This window comes from Pleurodeles waltl, chromosome 2_1 (assembly GCF_031143425.1).
Source record: "Pleurodeles waltl isolate 20211129_DDA chromosome 2_1, aPleWal1.hap1.20221129, whole genome shotgun sequence".
Classification (NCBI taxonomy): domain Eukaryota; kingdom Metazoa; phylum Chordata; class Amphibia; order Caudata; family Salamandridae; genus Pleurodeles; species Pleurodeles waltl.
In genome coordinates this window covers 603148631-603162159 of record NC_090438.1, presented here as the reverse complement: position 1 = coordinate 603162159, position 13529 = coordinate 603148631, and positions in this window count along the sequence as shown.

Sequence of the window (13529 nt, the reverse complement as noted above, 5' to 3'; positions counted from 1 at the left end):
TATTCAGGGTCCCAGTCATAAAAGCATTTATGGAGGGTCTGAAAAGAATTATCCCACCAAGAACACCACCAGTTCCTTCGTGGAATCTCAACATTGTATTAACACGACTTATGGGTCCACCTTTTGAACCCATGCACTCATGTGAGATACAGTACTTAACATGGAAAGTAGCATTTCTGATAGCTATCACATCTCTCAAAAGAGTAAGTGAAATACAAGCATTTACTATACAAGAACCATTTATTCAGATACATAAACATAAAGTAGTTCTGCGAACAAATCCTAAATTCTTACTTAAGGTCATATCACCGTTCCACTTAAATCAAACAGTGGAACTCCCAGTATTCTTTCCAGAACCAGATTCTATAGCTGAGAGAGCATTACATACATTAGACATTAAAAGGGCACTAATGTACTACATAGATAGAACAAAACAAATTCGCAAAATAAAACAATTGTTTGTTGCATTCCAAAAACCACATACAGGGAATCCAATATCCAAACAAGGCATTGCCAGATGGATAGTTAAATGTATTCAAACCTGTTATATAAAAGCAAAAAGAGAACTGCCTATTACACCAAAGGCACACTCGACTAGTAAGAAAGGTGCTACCATGGCCTTCTAGGAAACATACCAATGGCTGAAATCTGTAAGGCAGCCACATGGTCTACGCCTCATACATTTACCAAGCATTACTGCGTGGATGTGTTAACAACACAGCAATCCACAGTAGGACAAGCAGTATTACGGACTTTATTTCAAACAACTTCAACTCCTACAGGCTGAACCACCGCTTTTGGGGAGATAACTGCTTACTAGTGTATGCACAGCATGTGTATCTGCAGCTACACATGCCATCGATCAGAAAATGTCACTTACCCAGTGTACATCTGTTTGTGGCATGAGACGCTGCAGATTCACATGTGCCCTCCCACCTCCCCGGGAGCCTGTAGCCGTTTTAAGTTGAGAAAAAATTAGACTTGTACATTTGTAGATTTGTAAATATATCACTTTTAAACACATTATGTACATACATATTTACTCCATTGCATGGGCACTATTACTAGATACACAACTCCTACCTCACCCTCTGCGGGGAAAACAATCTAAGATGGAGTCGACGCCCATGCGCAATGGAGCCGAAAGGGGAGGAGTCCCTCGATCTCGTGACTCGAAAAAGACTTCTTCGAAGAAAAACAACTTGTAACACTCCGAGCCCAACCCTAGATGGCAGGATGTGCACAGCATGTGAATCTGCAGCATCTCATGCCACGAACAGATGTACACTGGGTAAGTGACATTTTCTATATATATATATATATATATATATATATATACATATTTTTTTTCTCTTAAAAAGCTAAAGGTTGCAGGAATGTTATAGTTAAGCTTAAATTTTAGACGTACAAATCCAAAGAAATTCAGCTGTTATAGTTACAGTTATTTCAAGTAGCTATAAGTCGTGCTCTAAGGTAACTATAATTTGCGCCCCTCACCGTGCACTGCTAATTACCCCAGATATTACGGCACTCATGACATCTTTTATAATACCACTGGTAATATCACTGTAGCATTTGCAGTAGCATTATTGCATGGCGTGGAAGTGAGTTATAGTTACCTTAGGGCACGGCACGAGTTATAGTTACTATTCTATGGTTTTGCACATTTCAAATGTGAGCCTAACTATAACGTTCCTTTAACCTTTGGCTTTGAAGTGAATTTCTAAGTTTTTTAAAATTAAATATCTAACTATAACGTCCCTATAACCTTTGTTTTTTTCAGTGAATTTTTATGTTTTTATTTAACTTAAAATCATTTTAATTACTATACGTTAATCCAATCACTGACGCGCACGGCCTTCAGCTGTGCACGGCATGGGCCAGGCCCTCTATCCAACCTCCTTAAACTACACCAACCCCATGCCACACACAGCCTTTGGCCGTGCAGGAAGGGGGCTGGTAACAGGGTCGGTGGCCAAACACCTATAACCACACAACCCTGTGCCACACATGGCCTTTGGCTGTGCGCAGCAGGAGTTGGCCGCAGGGCGTGTAGCCAACCCCCTATAACCACACCAACCCTGCACCACTTATGGCCTTCAGCCGTGCGCAGCATGGGTTGGACGCAGGGCCTGGCATGTGGTCAGGCCCTACAGCCTATCCCCTATATGCAACCAACCCCATGCCACGCACCGGCGAAGGCTGGAGCTGAGCCCCAAAAGGGCTGCCAACACTTCTTGTTTGAAGTGTTGGCAGCCAATCAGATGGCAGCAGGTGATCTCCCAGGAACCACGGCCCTAGATATACACATTTCTTTTTCCTTTAGTACCACTAAAACTACTGAACAAATTTAAACCAACTAAAACAACAAACCGTGATCTGTGGACCAAAAGCTACATTTATGCCAATTTTGGTGTCATTCCATCCAGCCATTCAGGCTGCAGGCGTGTCTAAAGAGTCTATGGGAATTAATATGGGAAACACACTTTTTCGGATACCCCCTTTTCTTGGCCACCGCTTGACAAATCATCCTGAAACTTTCCATGCACAACAAGACCCTAGAGGGCACTTTTTTGGTGTCAAAGGTATTCGCACATCAAAAAACGCATTTCTATGGACACAAGGACACAACTATCACTACCTTCGGGCAACCGCCAGTAGCTTATATTTATATATGTGTGTGTCTATATATATATGTATATATACATATATATATATATTTTTTTTCACAGCAACAGAATTTTATGATTTTATGATTTCAAAATTCGACACTGCACTCCAGGGAGTAATTTGCCTTCAAATTAATTCTTTATTAGGCTAGCCAGTAAAAACCAATGTGTTTCGACTTAACAAAGTTTTGATCACGGTTGCTTAGTCCTACTACTACTTTCCTTAAATACCTCTACCCAGCATCCACCTCTAATGCATGTACATCTATAAAATTTGAAAAAATTACTGAATATTGAAAAAAAGTTATGAAGTTGTAAGATTGGTACTATTAGGGACTGATGTGGCAATTAATATAGGTTGTGGCCATTAGGTTTATTGATCTATAATGAGGCATAAACAACATTAAGAACAATATATTATATGCATGTAACAGCCATGAGAGAGCATTAGACAATAGCAAATTGCCCAAAAATATAAGAGAGCAATGGGCTGTGAATAAATTAATCACATGTAGAATTTATAATCATTAAGCAATTGCACATCAATAAATGTAAGAAAATGTCTAAAAATGTGCAATACATAATAATCATGTAGAGCAATTTGAGCACTTGGCTGACAATAAGCATTTTAGTAGTTAATGAACAATTAGCAGGTCTTGTGACGATAATTTGTCAAGATATACAATAGATTTTTAAAGGATATGTTTACAGTAATCATATGTTGATATTGAAAAACATTAAACAGGAGTGAAGTGTTAGAGTAGGGAATTTTAACATATTATGTATAGATGTTTTAACACTATCATTCCCAGAATACTGCATTAGAAGTGGATGCTGGGTAGAGGTATTTAAGGAAAGTAGTAGTAGGACTAAAGTAACACAATGTTCCTACTATTGCTTGCTACTCCATCTCGAAGACCAAAGGTTGAGAAACTTCTAAATTAAGGAACAGAAGAAAATTCAAACAGCTTCACAAAGCCAAATATACTTACATCCCGTTGAGCCAATGGCAACTTTCAGCCATGCCGAATGAGCAGAATAGTATATAGGGGTGTGAGCAAAAGACTGCCCAAGGCATTAGAGTTATCTCAAGGAATTAAAGGGAGGTGAGTCCTACCACGGCACTCCGTACATTAATAATTGGAAATGTTTGTAATGATACGCACGAGAAAAAAGAATTGTCCAGTAACCTGATTATTAGACATGTATTTGCTACTGTATAATTACTGGTAAGTTTGCCATGAGGAAGGTATTTTTTAATTTTCCACAATGTTACTTCTTTATTACACCTTTCCAGTAAGGTATATTTGTTTAGTTCAGCTGCAAAAAAATGATATACGCTAAACCTTATAATTTACCTTCTTTTTCCCACCATGACCATTCAATCTATGTGAAAAATGGCTAGCTCACTCCAGCTTTGGGCCATACTTACATGCCCCTTGCACTGCCTTAGCGCTGCCATAGCGTCATTTTTTTATGCTAAGGCGGCCTTTTCCCAGCACCCGATTTACAAAGTGACACAATGAGTGCATTGTGCCACTTTGCAACCCCTTGCACCACATTATGCCTGCACCAGGCATAATGTATGCAAGGGTGGCATTTCAACACAGGGAGGCCCGAAAAAATGGCGCAGTGAAATTTAGAAGATTACACTGTGCCATTTTTCCAACATTTTTAACGCCTGCTCAAGTCAGGCTTTAAAATGATATACCCATTACAATCAATGGGCCTCCCTGTGCTTTGCTGCACTAGCGTCAACATTTTGGACACTGCTGCAGCAAAGCGCCATAACAGCATAAAAAATTCTAACGTAGTGGGGTAATGACCGCCATGGTGTGCCGTATTGTAAATACGGCGCAACCAAGGTGTCATTAGGTGGGGCAAGCGCGATGCAAGAGAAGTGGCGCATCAGGACTGATGTGGTACTTTCTCATAAATATGACACGTTGATCTTTATTTCTTCTTTGCAGTGGATTGTTTATTTGGGGGTCCTTTCCATCCATTAGAATGGATTTTGTGGCTGTCAAAACATTTTGGGGCTAATTTACAAGCCCTGTGGCACAGAGCCATGCAGCAAGTGTCTTGTTGCACCGCCCTGCGCCACAGGAATAGGGCAGAAATGTGCCTTATCTACAAGATACAATCTTGTCCATCATCTGTTGTTTTTATATTTATCTACAAGATATGGCACATTTCTGTCCTCTCCCCCTATGCTGGTGCTAAAATTAGCTGCCTAGCGCCAACGCAGTCAGTCCTTGTGTCGGAATGCCCCCCCCTTACATACATTATGCCTGACGCAGGCATAGTATGGCACAAGGTGTTGCAAAGTGCTGCAGTGCGTGCATTGCTCCACTTTGTAAATCTGGCACAGGGGAAAGGCCACCTTAGTGTCAAACAAGTGATGCTATGGCAGCGGTAAGGCAGCACAAGGGGCATGTAAATATGTGTGTGTGTGTTGTACACCCTTTTGTTGTGGAATGTGTGTGTGTGTGTTGTACACCCTTTTGTTGTGGAATTTTGGGCCAGATTTACAATGCCTTAGCACCTCTTAGTGCCACACTAGCGTCATGTGGTGTTAAGGAGCCCATTCTCCTTAACCATATTTACAAAGTGGCGCAATGCTTGAATTTCTCCACTTTGTAACCCCTGTGCATCATGTTATGCCTGCAACAGGTGGGGGTGGGAGGGCGGTTGTCCCTGCTGGGAGGCCCGTAAAAACGGTGCAGTGAAATTTACATTTCACTGTGACATTTTTTGCGTCATTTTTAATGCCTACTCAGAGCAGGTGTTAAAATGACCTGCCCATCACTTTCAATGGGCCTCCCTTTACTTTGCAGGATTAGCGCCACAATTTATGGTCCTAATCCTGCAAAGTACCACAATAGCGTCATACATTCTGACGCTATTGTCTAACGTACACCATGGTGCGCCATATTGTAAATACGGTGCATTCATGGTGTCGTTGGGGGGGGGTGCAAGAAAAGTGGTGCATCACAGCTGATGCGCCACTTTCTTTTAAATCTGGCCTTTTGTGTTTTAGACATTTTTACAGAATTTTGAACTGTGGAAACAAGTCACTTATAAAACAGGTACTGAAGCATATATGAAAAAAAGGAAAATAATTGAATAAATACAGATCCTGCCAGCGTGCATGACTTCCTTCAGTAAATAATATGGCTGTTTAATCCTCCAAAACTTTATGGAAATGTATTGCATTGGAGATATGTGTATTGATCTGAAGAGCTGTCACCTCTGCTTCAGTTGATTTCGGGTGGTTGGGATACATGAATGAAGATCTTAGAGCCAGATGTGCATACAACTTGCAACAAGTATCTTTGCGACCACTGTGGTAATTTGCAAATGGACCTATGTAGTAATAGATCAGTCTCCAAATTACCAGTTTGCAGTGGGTCGCAATTTGACATATTTCCTAAATACTTTTATGCAAATTGATCCTGATCACAAACCATTAATACATACCATTCAGTTTCTGTATTTGGAATGGGCTCCCTAAACACGCCCCAACGAAATACTAAATTGAAATTTTATTGCAAACCAAATTGCAATTCCAAAACGTGTTACCAAATCACAACTTGACATTTGTACAAAACAAATATTTCTGGATTGCAAAGTGCACCGTTTACAACCGCAAAAATGCTTCATGTCTGGCCCTTAGGGTACTATTTTCAGGTCTATAATATTTGAATGACACACTGTTGCTGAGCAACCTTTAGAGGGGCTGTGGGTGTTGATGAGTTCAGTTTATTTTGTTGATGCACGAAGTTGAGGTTCTCAATAAGACAAATGCCATTCCTTTAATAAGCACAGTAGGCATGTTATTTAGATAATTGTTAATGTCCGTGTACACTCAGTGGTCTGAACTATGAAGACAGGCACTCTTGGACATACCGTAGTTGCAATTATTTTCTGCATTCAAAAATGTAACATAGAGGTTGGTTGCAAATACATTTAGTACGGATTCTGTTTGATGTGAAAGTCGTAGACGTTGTTCCCCTTGGTGGCTACAGCATTCTTGGTTCTTCGCCCCATTACCTGGGATATCCTCTGTCCCTATCAGAGCACTGATGAAGTGACTTTCTCCATAGCAAAAAGGAGGATCCAGTGTGATAGGACCCATATCAATGCCAGTGCCACAAAGGTCTGATCTGAGTATGACCCCCACCCAGATCTGCACCTAACCCACATGCCTGCTGGCCCTCACTACACTAGTTACTTTTCTCTCTGGCTAAAATAACTACATAAGTATAGAGACGTGGAGAAAAGGGATAACAAGTAGTGTATATGACTTCAAGTGTATCGAGGGCTTGAGGTTACATGTCTTATTATTGTGCATAATTTATTCTTATCATTATTTTGCATCTCCTTCTCTCAGTATTCTCTATATGAAAACCCGTGGGGATGAATGTAACTAGGACGCCCAAAATGGACCTAATTATACATAACCGTACAGTGCATGGCTTGCTAAACAGAGTAATAGCTGCGACATTTAAAAAAAAAGTGATTGGATACATCTCTTTGTCGAACCTAGGTGGTAGGTTTGCAGGTTAAGGTCAATAACATTTCTCTTAAAAGGTCTGCAATGCCCTCTCCAAATGGGCTTTTTATGCTTCCTTGGCCAGAATAATTCTTTAGGAAGAACACTATTAAAGCCCATATTGATTCCCAATGCAACTTATACAAGGATCTCTCATCTCCAGAAGCTAATTAAGGACAAAAACACTATAGGAAGACAAATGTCCCGTTTTGTTCGAAAATCAGGTAGAGCCTTTGACACAAAAGAAGAGTGTGCTTTAGCACTTTTTTGGCCTATTCATAATGGTGCACAACCTGTAGCACCATATTTCACAAATCCTAGTGTCTGATGTAAATTCAGCTAAAAACGCCACATTGCTTCTGACCAGTTTATCTTCACTGGGGCCAATGGACACTGTATTCTTGTGAGCCAAACGATTTAAAACATCATTATAATGCTGTCAAAATTCATAGGTTTGGGAAAGTTGGTGACAAGAGCTCCGACGATATTTCTCCAATCCTCTTCACTATATAGACATGAGACTTAGCATTACGAGTAGACACCACAATCAAGGCAATCTCTCCAGGGGAAATTAGGGAACTTGGAAGAAGGAAAGGAAAGAGAAATAAAGGAGACCGGCTCATATTTCCCAGGCCTCGTACACTGGGCTATGTAAGCCTCGCTCTCTGGGATTCAGTCGGTTAAAGGGTTATCTGTTAAGGGATAGATAACAATAGCCAGATAAATAAAGGTTTATGTATAGTTTGACCTCCTTTCCCAAGTGGTAGCTGCTTACTGGATGACCTAATGATCACAACAGTTTTGGACCGTAGGATGTGCCAGGAAAAAAACACTCTAAGCTCGGAAGCACCAGGATGCCAGAATAGAAAATAAATGGAGAAGATAATGAAGGCTAGACCAGAATCTCTTGGTATTGTTGCGTAATTGCTGGAGAAACCTGGGCCCATATTTATACTTTTTGACGCAAAACTGCGCCGGCACAGTTTTGCGTCAAAAAAATTACCACCGGCTAACAGCATTTTGGTGTGCCGTGCGGGCGTCTAATTTATACTTTGACGCACGGCGGCGCAAACTACAGGTGTAAGTCTTTTTTTTTACTCACACCGCAGTGTCAAGTCGTAAAGCAAAACGACGTTAACGCGGTGGAAATGACTGTGGGTCGAATTACGACACTGCAAACCGGATATGCAGTGTTTTTTGACGCAATAGCGTCAAAATCCCCCGCGAACACAGCCTTTTCAGCAGAGGAGAGCCAAAATGGATCCCAGATGCCTGTACAGACCCCAGGAAGATGACAACAGACCAGGAACCAGTCAGGAGGACCCACACAAGAACCAGGACACTTTTAAGAAGAAAATAAAGTGTTGCTTCAGTGCAGAGGAGCAGGAAATTCTGGTTAAAGAGGTGACGGAACACCAGCACCAACTGTTTGTCACCTCAAAGTTGCCAATCAGTGGGAGAGAGGCAATATGGCAACAAATTGTTGAGAAGATTTACAGTGTGGCAGAAGTACGCAGAACAGTCATTGAGTGCAAGAAACGCTGGCATGACTGCAAGCGCAGGACCAAGGAAAAGATGGCCAGGAACAGGAAGGCAGCACTGCAGACTGGAGGTGGGAGTCCAGCACACATGGAGGAGATGGTCGCAGCTGTCATCCCTGAGGAGATCGTCACAGGGATTCAAGGACAGGACAGCGCAGACTACCAGGAGAAAGCACACATGCAGGGTAAGTCGCATGGCGAATTAAAATGCACTAATGTCAACTGTAAGCAGGGGGGGATACCGACCACAAAATGCATGGAAGTCATCATATACATGGAGTGGCATGGGTAAAGGGGTATGGCATAGGGGCATAGCCTGCACAGAGAGAAGCTGGGGCACACCATTACACTACATCAACAACATCCCATGGGGGCATGCTGCCATGCCAACGATGGAGCAAAGGGAAAGCCACGCCAGGAGGGATGGGCACAATGTCAAACTGACATCCTGTCACACGTCAGCCTCTATACCCCCTACATTAACTAGGGCCCAATTAACAACCTCTAGTCATACCGACAACTGGAATGTAACAGTGACAACAGTTGCCAATACCACCTCTGCTCTGTGTGCAGCTCAAGTAGCCAATGGCAGTAACGTCCCTATGGATCATACACACCTAAATTAGAGGGTTGAGGATGACAACTTCAATAATCCCTTGAAACAAGACAAAGGCTCCAGTCCTGTCAAATGTGAATGCCCATAGTTGTCGCAAACATCAGCCAATGTCATCCACATTAGGAGCTACACAGCACTAAGGTCACACCCATGCTGCATATGTCAGGGTCCATCCTTTGCCTGGGTCACAATGCAACATCCCAAATGTCATACTGCTCAGACAACAGCATTGAGGGGGAGGACACATGTAACTGGACACTGAAATACACCTGCACAGTCAGAGGAGGAAATAGGACACTGCTACGACTATCAGTGCAATCCAATGTACCACACATTCCCTAACATCAGCTGTACACATTACCAATGCCAACATCCATAGCGTGCCATAACAATGCTATGCATAGGATACGCTACATGTCAACTACATATAAGTGGATGTGAAAGATCAGAGACTGGGGCAGGTCCAGATTGTTAAGTGTGGTGCCAGTGCCATCAGAACACCCACAGCCAGTGAAAGGTCTCACCATGAAAATGGATGTAGACGGAGGGTTGAGTAGGACAAGAAGGTGGCAAATCACTATTTGGCCTAAAACAAGACTAGAGGAGATGATGCTGAGAAGTCCAATAACTCAATACTATACATGTGACATGCAGGTGGGCCATAGGCCTGGGAGAATGCCCATCTGAAAGACTGGAGCAATGAACAGGAAACAAGATCACAATGTGAAATCATCACAAGGCAGGCATGCCACATCACAAATGCCACAACGCACACACACTAATTGTACCCCATTTCATTTCTGAGGAAGATGGATCGCCTGCGGATATGCCTGTCCCAGAATACCCTGATGACATGAATGACGAGCTGACAAACATTCCCCAGCAGACCATCCAAGATGTCCTTGGAACCCTCCAGACCCCACCTTCAGTCACAAGGAGGAGCACAGAACAAGCAGCCATCGCACAGGATCCACCCACCACCCCAATTGTAAGACCTGCCAGCTCCAATACAGCTGAGTACTTAGACGACACAGGCACCAGCTTTGAGAGAACTGTAGTTGGGGTACAGCGGGAGCTGGCCATTGAGGTGCAGGTGGGGATGCAAACTATGGCAGCCAGCCTAGAGGGGGTGCGTTTGTGCATGATGTCATCTGCAGATCAGGCAGCAGCTATGCAAGCCCTAACATCCATCCTGCAAGGACTACAAGAAACTGTCAAGGAATTCACCACTGCAGTAAGGGAGTTGCCACAACACCTCGCACCCCAAACCTTCCACTGCATGCACAAATGCAATCATGACCCCCTCTGGGCCGACCTGGCTGCCTACCATCGTGATGTGGCTGCTATTCTTAAGAATCAGCAGATCCTCCTTGCTGCAGTACTGCCCTTAGGACCTTCACAGGTAGCAGTGACCAGGATGTCTGACTCCACGTCTTCTAACACTGAGGTGTGTGTTGCCCTTTCACAACCACCAAGGAAAGAGGAGGCAACACACACATCAGAAGAAGACAACATGGAACAGATCACCTTCACACGGAAAAGTACCCGGAAGCACTAGTCCCTGCCACATGGCCAACTATTACCAAGGTCCAGCGCTTTGTAACATGACAGTCTTACAACAACTGTACTCAATGACTGTTCTGCAAACCACTGTATATCTTGTCAGCCTATCCAGTGCTTGTCTCTCTCTTACTCATTGGCAAATCCTGTCCCTCTGCACTGTCTGACACATCACCCCAGCATGTCAAAAGCATTTTCCTTTACCACTTGTGTAGCATCACAATGGAAGATGTTATTATAATGGACTCACAATCATGGACAATGTACATATAGCACTACAGCACTTTTCAATAAATTACACTTACACAACAACTTTGTCTCTGTGTAATGTGACACATCAACTGTGCAGTAGATAACCGAAATATGCCTCCTGTCAAATTCCGTAGCTTGTCAATACAACTGTCCTCAAATTATGTAGTCAGATAAATTAGCACACTGGCCAGGATTGCATCATACTCTGCCCTTCCTGAGGGTAATATCTGATGAAGTGAGAAACCATACACCATCATGCTGTGTTGGACAGAATAATGCTTCCTCAAGGGATATCTAAGTCATCAAATAGTGGCAGCAAAATGTTGTCACCATGCAATCCTAACACATATAACAGTGCACACAAAGCTAAGCAAACACTCCAAAAACTGCATGAATGAAGGTGTCTGAGTTTACATCCAAATAGGTAATCATGCTGAACAGTGTCACAAATGATCTATGTGAGTCATGAAGACGATACTACAAGAGTGCTTACGACCACTCACCTTATAAGGGTGTCCTTGAACATCACACTGCAGTCAGACCTAAACCAGTTCCCCCAATACCAAATCTGGAAGCACTGTTTGTGACTTTGAAAACATACTTATTGAAAAAAAACATGCTGGGATCCATATTAACTGAGAATGGTGGTTGCAACGAATGGTGGAATCTTTGCAAGGTAGCTCTGGGGTAGCTGCCAATCTTACAGCTTAGTTGGGATTTGTTCGTAGCATAGGACACAAATGTAATAGAACAAAAGTAATGTACACAAGCATTTAACACATACTGTCAAGGGTTCACTATATATTTATTAAACAGTAATCACAGAAGAGGAAACTCAGGGAAAAGTCTTACCTACCCTAATCTACCCTAACTACTCATTACCCACAACTGTCCCTAACTAACCTAACCTAAACTTACTTATCACATGTAACAAAACATTCTAAACATCAACCCCCACCCCCTTTATGAGACGGGACACATGGAGGACAACAGATAGTAACCTAAACACATACTATACTATCCTAAACAAATATATATTTTTGTGTATTTTCTTGATATTTTTTAAATTTGGGGGGGATTTTTTGTTTTTTTTGTAAACACACAAGAACCCCAACATAGCCCGCCACCCACCCACCCACCCAATTAAACAGTAAAAATAGAAAGAATCAGGACCCCTCACCCACTAACACTAACTAAACTAACAGCCTATACTAACCTAACAATAAGCCCACTAAATATGAGAACAAGGAAAGAGGAGGGAGGGGAGGGAATCATGTCCATATCAAAAAGTCTAGAGGTTGGCCCTCCGGAAGGTCCGCACACACCTGTTCATATGTCGAACATCCTGCTGCAGGTGACTGATTTTCTGTAGCGCACGGTCCATTTTACGTTCCATTGCCTGAAAAGCTGCAACGTCAACTATAGCAGCTGGGGCAGTCTGGGTACAGGCGGAGGATGTGTGTGTGCGTGTAGAGCCAATGCCTGTGGGCTGCCCTGAAGGTGTTCCACTGCTGGGGCCTGGAGCAACTGCAGACGTTGGGACAACAGTCCCAGCTGTGGGTGGTGCCACCTAGGTGGAAGTGGTGGTTGTGCTGGTGGTGGCTGTGGTGGGCAAAGTAGGGCTGCCCTGTGGGAAAGCCCTCCATTCTCCGGAGGCCCGTTCATTCCGGTATCTTCGGGCCATCCGTCTGAACCCAGACTCTACCAGCAGGATATGTTGGTACCTCATAGCCCGCCTCTGGAACTCACGGACCTGGATGGGTGTCATGTTCGCAGCTGTGAAGACAAAGGCAAACAATTTACATTAGGAACTGCATTGTGTGAAATGGCACAAGAAGTAAATTAGACAGTACATCTACTGTACTTGTAACAGCTCATATCACCATACAGATCATTGAATGTCCCTGAGGAAGTACATGGCAGGCCAGCCTACAAAGGTCATATCACAAATAGCACATCCAAACCCTACAAGATGGGTAACAACTGGCATTAACTTGGCATCTGAGTTCTGCCAGTTGTCAGCTAACAATCATGCTGCACATCCTCCGCCAATGCATGGGCTACAGATTTCAGTGTACGGGATGGAAATCTAAAGCCACATGGTCTGCAAGTTGTAATTGGACTTGCTAGTATAGTACTCATGTGCCATACCTGAGTGTGTATACTAGGTTCCGAACAAACATTCACTTATTCACATGTCTGTGTAACATACTGGTAGCATCAGTCCTAGGTACCCTATTCACAAACCCATGCCTGTGTTTGAGGGTGGGGGGGTGGAGAAACAACGAACAATTCCAAACAACATGGACACCCATATAGAAAGCTCAACATGTGTT